General features: G+C 47.4%; 1 long non-coding RNA gene across 1 annotated transcript in view; it reads left to right on the top strand.

Annotated features, from left to right (window-relative positions):
- The window catches only part of LOC310830330, a 371,459-nt gene that overhangs the window by 23,996 nt on the left and 334,965 nt on the right, over positions 1-12,498 (top strand). The gene's annotated exons all lie outside the window — the stretch shown is intronic.

Below are 12,498 nucleotides of genomic sequence, written 5' to 3'. Positions count from 1 at the left end.
TTTTTCGGATTAAGGCTTCTTTTGGAGGAAAGCCGGCGTAAAGCCTGCATTCAAAAAGCCTTGAGCTTCTTGTTTCATGAGAGGACGGTGGGAAAATGCATGCAGGTGAATTTGCATGCCCAGGCGTGTCTGTTTGTTCACAGGCAAAGACCGTCTCACACTTTTCGGGCTTGTCTACTGGGGGGTTAGGTGTCAGTGGATTTGGGCACAGCAGGCAACACTCCAAAGCTACTTCCCGTCTTTGCTCTTCCACCAGGCATGGTTGTTATCATCATCTATATGGCTGCAGTCCTGTACCTGAAGGCGGCAACTAGACTGGTGACTGGGAGCGGCCGCTGAGACCACACAACACCAGTCCTGAAAGACCTACATTGGCTCCCAGTGCGTTTCCAAGCACAATTCAAAGTGTTGGTGCTGACTTTTAAAGCCCTAAACACCTGAAGGAGCATCTCCACCCCCAGCATCTAGTCCGGACACCGAAGCCCAGCTCCGAGGGCCTTCTGACGGTTCCCTCCTAGCGAGAAGTGAGGTTACAGGGAAGCAGGCAGAGGGCCTTCTCGGTAGTGGCGCCCACCCTGTGGAACACCCTCCCATCAGATGTCAAGGAAATAAACAATTACTGTATCTGCCTTTTTGAAGACATCTGAAGGCAGCCCTGTTTAGGGGAGTTTTTAATGTCTGATGTTTTATACAGATGGGCGGGGTATAAATAAATTATTATTATTATTATTATTATTATTATTATTATTATTATTTCTCCTGCTGTATGCATTTTTGTAAATGTTGGTTGGTTGGAGAACTGCACAGCTAATCTCAGCTAAATCTGAATTTTGGAAAAATGGGTGTGTTTTGGTTCTTATATTGGTTTTGAAGGTGTGAATTGGATAAACTAAACTGTAAATGAGAACTGAATGTGGTCCGTCTGTCTCTCTCCCCCCCCCCCCATCCTTAATCAGGAATGGTGTAATTAACATCCTCCATTGCAGAAGGTTGAATGAAAAGGTCCCCTTCCAATGCAACAATTCATTGATCTGGTGTTGTTTTGGCATAGTGAGGATTTCATCTTAGGTTTCACTAGTTCATGTCTCTAAGCCCCTACACTGGCTCTCTAAAAGTAAACATGCCCAACTCTACTGCTTTCAATGCACATCTGCAACCATTTCTTTCTAAGTCCCTTGCTTATGTCATTCCCATCGTCATTAGCCAATCTGCCCTAGGGAGGAAATTCATTTCTGACTTCAAGATACTGTAATCAATCAGGCGGCGAATGTGAGTTTTAAAAAAACAACAACAACAAACACCTAAGGCCTGCAAACTTTAATTAGTTTAATTGGTAGATTAATCAACTGAAGTTTTAATTGGCTAAGCTGCGGGGTAGCAATTTTAATCAGTGAGTCTGAGACTTAAGGGTACAGATGTTGACTTGTAGAAGCAATTTTGCCTCTGATGGGTTGCCATGACAGGGCATGGAAAATAAAATATCAAAGATGGCTTTCCCTTCTAAATGTATTTATGGTGGGCAAATCAATCAATAGGTGCTTCACTTCGATAGCTCAGAAGCACTACCCTGTTTCCAGGCACTGGGAAACAAAAGTGGGGTGTGAGACATTGCTGTAGTCAAACCAACCATAGATGCCAACTCCTAAGGACTGAGGCACTTTGGATCCCCCCAATGTCTTTTTTAAAGGGGGACAGGACCCCATTGTTCAGAGCGTGGAGGAGGGCAGATACAGAGCCAGGTGCGGCATGGTTCCTCCTCCTGGCTGGGGACAGCTTCCCCATCTTCCCCTTGCGAAGCAGGGGGAGGAGAGGACAGGGGCTGCCGTCCACTGGGGCCATGCTGCCACCATGTTCGGATCCACCTCCTGGCTCCTCACCACATTGTTCGTGTGACATCAGGACATCACGTTGTGCCCCTACAACCTTTTCCAGAAGTTGGCGCCTCTGAAATCCATGCTTTGCCAAACAGGCACATGAAAGGGTCGAGGCTCACAGCTTTCCTGAAAAATTTGCTAGAGAACGCTCCGTACGATCACTTTCTTTTTTTACCTTGGCAGGAAGCTGTCACACTACTTACTTCTTTCCTGCTGGGGCACCTCTCTCTTTCTTCATGATTCCAAACTGACAACAACAAGAAGAAGAACAAGAACAACAATTTATTATTTATACCCTACCCATCTGGCTGGGCTTCCCCAGCCACTCTGGGTGGCTTTCAACAAAATATTAAAATACAGTAATGCATCAAAAATTAAATGTTTCCCTAAACAGGGTTGCCTTCAGATGTCTTCTAAAAGTCTGGTAGTTGTTGTTCTCTTTGACATCTGGTGGGAGGGCGTTCCACATGGCGGGTACCACTACCAAGAAGGCCCTCTGCCTGGTTCCCTGTAACTTAGCTTCTCGCAGTGAGGGAACCGCCAGAAGGCCCTCGGCACTGGACCTCAGTGTCTGGGCAGAATGATGGGGGTGGAGACGCTCCTTCAGGTCTCAGACATGTTTTCAGACATGTTTTCAGACACGCCTCATACCACCTGCATGAAGTTCGGGGACCTCTGCCCTAAGGCACCAAGGTAAATGTCCATCATCCACTTTTGCCTCTGACCTCACCAACCTGTGGCCTCCGGAAGGTTGCTCTTGAAGAAACATGACCTCAGGTCATGAAAAGTATCCCCCGGCAGTCCCAAGTACATGTTTGTGCGGTCGGCCATTTTGACACACGTCCAATGAAATATCCAAAGCTCCAGGACTGGCAGTCCAGCTCCCACCCTCCGAAGCCCCAAACCTCTCTAGTTTTAGATTCTGCATAAGGTAAAGGTAAAGGGACGCCTGACCATCAGGTCCAGTCTTGTCCAACTCTGGGGTTGCTGTGCTCATCTCGCTTTATTGGCTGAGGGAGCTGGCATACAGCTTCCAGGTCATGTGCCCAGCATGACTAAGCCACTTCTGGCGAACCAGAGCAGCACATGGAAACGCCGCTTACCTTACCTATTTATCTACTTGCACTTTGAGGTGCTTCTGAACTGCTAGGTTGGCAGGAGCAGGGACCGAGCAATGGGAGCTCACCCCGTCACAGGGATTCGAACCGCCGACTTTCTGATCGTCAAGTCCTAGGCTCTGTGGTTTAACCCACAGCACCACCCACGTCCCTGAAGCCCCAAACATCTCTAGTCTTAGATTCTGCATACATTGCTTCAGGACACAAGCAGCCTGAAAGGCAGCTTTCTCCAACACAGAGAGGTCACACCCAGCGCCAACAAGCGTAGGTGTACATGTTTTCTAGCCAGATCTCCCTCCCTCTCTCCTTCCCTCCACTCCATGAGGTGATTCCAAGTAGCCTTCATATATCCCCACACAGCTCTCCCCTTGTTCTTATCTCTCCCTGTTCACAACCCTGCTCCCCACCAATTCCTTTCACCCATCATGTCTTACTGAGTCATCTCTGCTTCTGCCAAGCCCCTCCGGGCATCTGGCACAGACTCTGCAAGGAGTGGTTTCGCACACTGGCATTTACGAGGGATGCCAGGCAAGGCTTTGCTTTCTCTGGAAAAAGGCAGAGCGCTTTCCCTTTCGGGAAGGCATTCTTTCCACGCTCCCTTTTTCACTCGGCCTCTGCAGTCTTCACGGGTGGGCAGAGAGCATAAGGGATGGGGGAGGAAGGTTTGCTCCTTAAATTTTATATTTGCCAAATTATGTGCCTTTTCATTTTTGGCTGGCTTCCTAGTCTGTTGTGGCACATAGGCAGAAGTGGGTTGAGACAGGGCAATGGTGCTTGTCAGTTAAAATGTCTCTATTTATTTGTTTACAGTATTGCATTTATATTAGGGTTGCCATATTTCAAAAAGTGAACATCCAGACCTTTCTGGCCAAAGTTGTTGGGCTTTTTTTTAGTTTTGCCCAAAGTCGCTGAGCCCCTTTTTAAGGGTACTTGCCAATATCTACACTTCCGACATGGGTTGCCATCGGTCCGGATTTTCCCCGACATTTCAGCGATTTCCACCCAGACACTGTTTTCCCAGCAATGTCAGGGAAATTCCGGACATATGGCAACCCTAATTTATATGCCACCATTTTGTCTAAGGAGTTCAAGTCAGCATACATGGTTCCTCTCTCCTCATTTCACAGCCCTGAGAGGTAGGTTAGGCTGAGTGGTGGTGGCTGGCTCGATACAGTAGTGTAGCAGGGGGGGCACGGGGGGGCGGTTGCCCCGGGCGCAAAATTGTTAGGGATGCAACATTCTGGCACCCTGATCTGCCTCGATATAGCTGCACGCTTCCATCTCTGGGACGCGTCATCTGCAAATGTGGCAAAGGCAAGATAGAAACCCGTTTTCGAGTCAAAATCTGGCCAAATGGAAGCTTTACATATGAATGACAGGTGCTGGGGACAGGCAGGAATAAAAACCGATTTAAGCGTCACATTCAATAAGCAAGAAAGCAGCTTAAGAATGCCAGCCGTTAATTTGAGAACACGATGCTGGCTTGGAAATCAAACAGATCGAAGAGCCTCCATTGCAAATCTAACGGGGGACTTTCAGATGTGTCTCCCTTTTTGCTCTACCCACTGCCATCCTCTGCGGCAGAAACAGGAGTCCCCTTTCTGCCATTCTCCACAGCTCGGAGGAAAAGCTTTAATGTGGAGCGATATTGTCCAGCAAGTGAAATTGGCAATCAATCCTGTCTTTCATGACCTTTAATTCTTTCCTCTGCTTCAGTTGTGGGAAAAAGGAAAGGGATTATTTATTTAGTCCAGAGGATATATGTCTGTGTGCATAAGTGTGTGTGTGTGTGTGTGTGTATTATATATATATATGGAGTCCAACTTGGTTTCTTTCCAAATGGCATCAGGGACCTACAGAATCCCGTCGGCTTGGCGAGAGGTGAAAACCCGGAAACGGAGGATTTTATTTCTGGCTTTTTTACAATGAGAAAGTGCCTTATGCTGGTGCAGTGTGGGAGTTTTATTCCCAGCCCAAATTTTAAAAAGTGGACTGAGAGGGAGGTGAGAACATATCCGATGCTTGGTTCCTGTTGCCCATAGCTGTTCCTTTTCAACTCTGGCTCCTTGTGGAGAGAGAAAGAGCTCACTCTGAAGCAAAGTTTCCATGAAATCCAAACGTTATTGGCCCCTACCGTCCCTTGTGCCCAAAATGCAATTTACCATCGGAAGACCAGTGCTTTCGTATGGGTTTGTTGTACCCCACATATTGAAGCCTGTTAGAATCATAGAATTGTATAGTTGGAAGGGACTCAACGCCGTACATTTAAGGCACATTCAAGACATATTCCAAGCACATGACTTTCCCCAAAGAATCTTGGGAGCTGTAGTTTACCCAGCACAGAGCCACAATTCTCAGCACCCTTAAACAAATTATAGTTCCCAGGGTTCTTTGAGGGGAAACAAAGTGCCTTAAATGTGTATTGAATGCTCTTGAAATGTATTGTGTGGTTTGGAATGCAGACAAGGGATAAAGACTCCCTACTTCATACTGATGCTTCCCTTATGTTGTAACATTGATGTAAAATCCCTCCACAAATCCAGTGTTTTCTGTGAAGCTCTTGGTTCAATCCTGTAGTTCCCAGGCCCTAATGCAGGGATGAAAAACCTGCAGTCCTGATATTGTGGGAGTACTATTTTGTCAGATAGGCACTTTTCTTTTCTTTTTTGCCAAGCAATGTTCCCTAACCTGTTGCTCTTTTGTAAGCTGCTTTGAATAATATACGCATGCCTATGCACGCTTTACCCAGCATATGCAGTTCTGTACACATAATTGGCTGCAAAGCCACACTGCAAATTTCAGGAAACACTGAATTTCGAAGGGTGTTTCCATTCCACTTTGTGTGTTGAAGTTAAGTTCTGCAGCAATTTTTAAATTTAAGCAAAACTTACATAGTGCAGCACGGGGACTCAATTATTGATTGATTGATTGCCCACCATTTACCCTAAGGAAACGAGGGTGGGCTACGACATTAAAAACAATAATAAAAACCTGCACCAAGTAATACAATGTAAAGCAACAATGAAATTCAAGTTGCAGGTACTTTTTTTGCATATCGTTTAGCATATAATTAGGCTTTGTGCATATATATATATGCACAAGCAGCCCAGACCTAAGCAGGCATTTGACGAAAGTAGTGGTGTGATATGAGTAAAGCACAGCTGAGTTGGAACTGCCAAAAGGCTGTGTATAAATCAATTTTAATCAGATTCCCCACCTCACTCCTAACCATTTCAGTTCCATTACAGGGCAATGTATAAAAGCCAGAAAGGGTGGCTTACAGAAGGAATCACACATTTGGGATGATGGCTCAGTCTATAGAGCACGAGACTCTTAATTTGGGTTGTGGGTTGTGGGTTCGAGTCCCACGCTGGGCACAAGATTCCTGCATTGCAGGGGGTTGGGCTAGAGATGACCCTCGATGTCCCTTCCTCCCCAATTCTACGGTGTCTTCCTCCGCATCTGTCTGCCCCAGTTAAATGTCAAAACAGCGCAGTCCGTCGCATCACAACACGTCAAGGGCAACGCACCGGTATGCTTCCCAAGAGCCCCGCCTTGCGTGAGTCATTGAAATTTAAACTCTTCCAACGGAGCTTAAATTACATACCCTGCAGGTAAGAAAAAGAGCTGACAATATGCTATGCTAATCATGCAAGCAGCAAAGACGCAGGAGGTGTCACACCCATGTGCCGTGTTTCTGAAGAACACCACCTACTCCTTCAGGTTTAATTTCCTTCGCATGTGTGTGCAAAACAGCAAATCACACGGGGACAGCCGCACCTCTCCACCCAAAAGTAACCCCAATACTTAGCTTTACTCTATCGAGCTTGGACCCCGCCTAACTAAGGCTGCATGCCCACATACGGCCATAATAATACATTTTCCAGTTGCATAGGATTCCTGTACTGAAAGCATAGAGCGTGAAAGGGCATGCCTGGGGTGGAAGGGGTTAAAGGCCCATCGATTCCAATGCTCCACTTTCCATTGTAGCCAACCAGATAGGAAGCCCACATGAAGGTCATTTTGTGCCCCTACTGTCAGGGCTCAGGGAACCCTATCTCTCCCCCTGTGGCAGCCAAAAAGGCAGATAACACAAAGAGTCCTTACCATGAAATTTATTAATATTCACAGAGAGAGAGAGAAAGGAATGTAGTCTCGATGCCATGATGGCAATGCTCCAAGTAAAGTCCCACCCCCCTACGTCGTCCCTATTCTATGTCATCACTGTGCCGGCCAATCTGAACTTTCTGCCTCTGAGCTCTCTGTTCTACTACCCTCAATGCCCACCTGGTCCTTGGTGTTGGGATATTCCATTCCACCTTAAGGAACAGGCATGGTTGTTGTGTGTCACATGTCTGTTTACACTCCAGCACAGCTTGCTGGGAACTTCCTTTTGTGTATAGCTTTAGCTTTAGCCGTTTTGCTTTGGACACGAAGCAGATCAGACATGTTTCCTTTTGTCCTGCTGTACGCTGAATCAACTGCTTGTAAATATGCTCACACAGCCTCTCCTGCCACTTCTGTTTGCGCAGTGTTTACTCTGCTGAGTAGCATGCCCCAGCTTCTGAAGCTCGGGTCACAGATTCATGCTGCACCAAGGACTGGAGTTTGCCTGGCACACTGGCTGGTGGGCTGGAGCCAGCGGGGACCTGCCAATTGCCCCTGTTTCCTTGGTTGCATGCCAACACTTGGGGGGGTCAGGAATGCTCTCCAAGGACACTGAGTCTGTTGGCTGTCTCTCCCCTGGTGCTGCTTCTTCTTCCTGCTGTTCTTCTTCCACTTTTTCCCAGCTTCTCCCCTCTGCAGCCTCTGAACTATGCCCTTCTGCAAACCACTGTTCTAAATCTATACTGTCCTCCTGTTCTTGGGAAGGTGCAGGAAGGGGGGCAGTTCCCACCATTCCTCCTCAGTCCAGCCATACACTTACACCCATAACTACTGTTCGGTGTCCAGGAAGCTCTCAAGCAGTGCATGTGAGCAACAACACTCTCCTGTGTAGGAATGGATTTAGGCTGTAGGAGCTGATCTGTTATTTAGTTATATAGCCTTCCTTGTCGTGTGAGTGAGATGAACAGAGCACCATTCTATGCAGCTTTAAACTTGGAAACTAGGAGAAGGTTGATTTAACCTTCTAGAAACAATGGTATAACATATCATCTCCCTCTTAAAAATAACAATCACGCATACACACACATTTTGTGAAGAAGCAAAAGTAATATAGTAGTCTCATCCTCTTAATATAGAGGTGTGATACGTCTGGAATTTCTCAGACATATCCAGGATTTGTCCACTGAAAATAGCGTCCAGGCAGAATTTTCAGTATTCAGTTAAAATGTATGGAGAAATCTGGGCATAGGGCAGTCCATATCGGAAGTGTTGAATTTTTTTTGGCGAATTTCCTTTAAAAATAGCTCAAAACTATTTTGCAATAAAAGCTCAACAACTTTGGCCAAAACAAACAAAACAAGCTCAACAACTTTGCACCCCAAAAGCTCACTTTTTGAAATATGGCAACCCTAATGTAGTATTTACTTACATAACCTAGGTCTTGGAACATTAGTTACTGTAGCAAAATGAAGGCAGGTTTATAACTACTATCTAAGTTACAAAAGTACAAAATCTAAGTTAAAAATGGTTTCTAAGCTGCAGAGCTCAGACATACACCAGTCTACCCGAACACTGAGGTCCAGCTCAGAGCAGGAGAAAGCAAGCTTGCTCCAACTTCTATGTGGCAGCCCTTCAGATATTTGAAGACGGCTATATCTTCTCTCATCTCCTTTTCCAGGTTAAATATACCCAGGTCATTCAACCGTTCCTCATAAGGCTTGGTATCCAGCCCCTTGATCGTCTTGGTTGCCCTCCTCTGTTTTTCGCCCCTACTCTGCATCTGCTCAGAGGCCCTCTTTCCTTCCTGCATCTGAGGGCAAAACCCTGGTATTAAAAGCAGTTTCAGACCAAACTTCAAGCGCCAGTCTCTATTGCTTAATCTGACCTGGGTCTTCACCGCATCTTAGGCCAAGAGCGACAAGGGACCACCGTATCCTGCGCCGACATTTCCCCACCACATCAAGCTTCCCTTGCCCCCATGTTTATAAAGACACCAGGACAGGCCTTTGGGGAGCAGAGTTTGACTCCGGTCTGGCACCCAGCCGGAATGTGCAAATGTCCTGCTTTGCATTATTGGGGAATGTATGCTGCCTTCCACATGTGGCGGACAGATTGCGCTTGGGGGCATGGGGTGGTGAGCAGGCTGCTCTGCTCCAGCTTCTGATGCGTGGAGCTTGCATCCCTTCCCTCCCCGCCTTTCCCTCCCCCTCCCCACTCTAAGTGGGAGGGGGGCATCAGGAGGTGAATCTTTGTTCTTCAATTGCCAGGAACTTTTCTCGGATAACAGGAGCTGACTCTGGACACAGCAGCCCGTGGCTTTCTGCTGTTGTCGCTTTCTCCAAACCTCTGTTTCTCCCTTTGCATTTCCCCATGGGAGGATGCGATGCGGCAGCTAGACTGGTGACTGGCAGCAGCCGCCAAGACCACATAACACCGGTCCTGAAAGAGCTACATTGGCTTCCAGCACGTTTCTGAGCACAATTCAAAGTGCTGGTGTTGACCTTTAAAGTTCTAAACAGCCTCAGCTCAGTATACATGAAGGAGTGTCTCCACCGCCATCGTTCAGCCCAGACACCGAGGTCCAGCGCTGAGGGCCTTCTGGCGGATCCCTCCCTGCGAGAAACGAGCTTGCAGGGAACCAGGCAGAGGGCCTTCTCGGTGGTGGCACCCGCCCTGTGGAATGCCCTCCCATCAGATGTCAAGGAAATAAACAACTATCTGACTTTCAGAAGACATCTGAAGGCAGCCCTGTTTAGGGAAGTTTTTAATATTTGATGTTTTATTGTGTTTTTAATGTTCTGTTGGGAGCCAGGTAGTTGGGGTATAAACAATAATAATAATAATATATGCTCCAGGACAGCTGAAAGGTGTTCCTTTGTCTACCTGGATAGCTCAGTTGGTTAGAGCAGGGTGCTGATAACGCCAAAGTTGCAGGTTTGATGCCCAATCGGAGACCTAGGGCCAGTCGCTGCCTCTGAGCCCAGCCTACACCACAGGGTTGTTGTGGGGATTCACTGAGGAAAGGGAGAGTGTCACCTTAAGGAGAAAAGAGGAACCAGGGTGGAGGTGGTGGCGTAGATATCTGGCAGGAGATCAGTGTGGGGTGCTGATCTGGGACAATAGTACATTATAAAACCAGAGCTGTTTGTTTTCTTTGGAATAAAAGTAGTCAGGTTATGCTTTAAAAAGAGGGGCATTTATCTTAACAGAGGGATGGGGAAGAAGTTGTGCTCCAGATGTTTTTGGACTACAACTCCCATCAGCCCTGGTCAGGGATGATGGAGTTTGTAGTCAAATGAAATCTGTAGGGTCATAGGGAGGACAACTTCTCTGTCATGGCATGTAGTTTGAGATACGAGAGGGGAGAGAGAGAGAGAGAGAGAGAGAGAGAGAGAGAGAGAGAGAGAACACATGCTTCCCCATGATCACTTTTGGAATTTAAGAGGGTGTGTAAACACCAAATTTTGGCATTGTCACCAGTGTGTCAGATGTTGCATGGATAAGTCTCTGCCTGCAGAAAGTGTTATTACATTTATTTATATCTCTATTTATATCCTGCTTTTCACCCACTCCAAGGTACTCAAGCAATGTGCATGGATGTCTCTGCCCTTCCCCATTTAAAACTCACAGCAACCCTGTGAGGTAGGTCAGGCTGAGAGCTAGGGACCTGCCCAGGCCAAGACCCCTCCATAAGAGCTTCATGGCTAAATGGGGATTGGAGCCTGGACCAACCTGGCACTCTGAACCAGTGACATAGCATGGGTTGCTGGCGCCCAGGGCCGTGCAGAGGGAGGAAAACGGATGGGGTATGCATGCACATTCAACTGCCTAGCGGCATCTGCGTCCCCCAGGAGATCGCAGCTGCAGAGATGAGAAAAGAAGTGTCTGTAGAGTCGTCTGCAGAGGTCACTTCCTGGTTCGCATGGAGAAGCTGTTTTCAACAGAGTCCAGCGACGGAAGAGAGCAGCGTACTGAGGCAGCACCAGGTGTTGAAATTTTGCACCCTCTAACAATTTGGGGGCCCCCATGCTACACCACTGCTCTGACCACCGCGCCACGCTAACTGCCAAAAGTAATGGTGGACATTTTCACCTGTCACAAGCTGAGTTCGAGAAACAGTGTTATTTTTCTAGAAAAAGAGGTGCCAGAACTCACCATGAACGCTTCCCTTGTTCTCTTAGAATGGCAATGGCGCCCACCCGAGAGGTGCCGGAACTGAGTTCCGGCAAGTTCCGGCAGGGGAAAGAACAACAACGAATGGAAATAACTGAGGCTGAAAGCACCTCTGAGCCTGTGCAGAGGGTGCTCCAAGCAAAAGCACAACAAGCCCTTCTCCACATCTGGGAGAATGAAAGACTCCCGGTTTCAGACCTGAGCTTGTAAATTGTTGAGTCGGGATCGTGACACCCAATTAAACAACCTTGGCTATCTCTCGACGTGTAAACAAGACGTAAAACGAAACTCTCCTTTCAAACACAGAACATCTGGTGAGCTGCTTCTCCACCCCCTCCTGCTGCCACTGCCAGCTCTTGCCATTTATGCTTGGGGTTTAAGAGGAAGTAGGTGAAAATAAGTACTTGCCTAACATCAGTTACAATTCAGGCTGGGGCCAGTGGTTTGGTTGCCTTCTCCACCAGCTCTTCGTGTAAGTTACTTCAAACATTATTTTTTTGTGGTTTCTGGGTAGCAGGAGAAGAGTGCCCCAAATGTATATAGGCACACACACTCAGCCCTGGAGCTTGTTTTAAAATCAGGGGCTCAGACCTCAGGGCCTTGCAATGGACAAGAACCCCTCTGAACATGTACAGAGCGCTTCTCCTTCATTACAGTTAGCAAGTTTCCATAGCCAGTGCCCCTCATCTTTAGGCCTAGAAGGGAGTCACAAAGATCACAATTATTCCCATCACCCTTAAACTACAATTCCCAGGATTCTTTGGGGGTAAGCAATGTGCTTTAAATGTTTGGTGTGGATGGGACTCTACTCAGAGGTTGGCTTTGAGCATTGCTCAGGGAATTTACAGGTGGCCTCTGTGATGCTCACCCTCCAGCCAGCCCCATGGCGTCCCCAGTGACACAACAGGCAAGCACACAGGTGACGCAGACATGCCTGCACACAAGGGGAGTTTATGCCATGCCCTGTTGCATGCTCCTTGTTCAGGGAGGAACTATTTTCAGCACCGGGCCTGGATAAAAGTATCAAAAGCACCTGCTGCCAAACAAATTTGGACCTGATGCAAGACCAGACCAGCCAAGGAGTGCAAGCTCTGCCCACATAATGCTGAACTCTTTGGACAAAGAGAAGGAGACAGATGCAAAGAATAGAATGACTATTGCGTTATTGTATGAAACTGCAGGGATGCGAGTGGCGCTGTGGGTTAAACCACAGAGCCTAGGACTTG

Source organism: Podarcis gaigeae (genome assembly GCF_964106915.1).
Source record: "Podarcis gaigeae genome assembly, chromosome: 13".
NCBI classification, from domain to species: domain Eukaryota; kingdom Metazoa; phylum Chordata; class Lepidosauria; order Squamata; family Lacertidae; genus Podarcis; species Podarcis gaigeae.
This window is presented reverse-complemented; position numbering and strand designations above follow the sequence as displayed.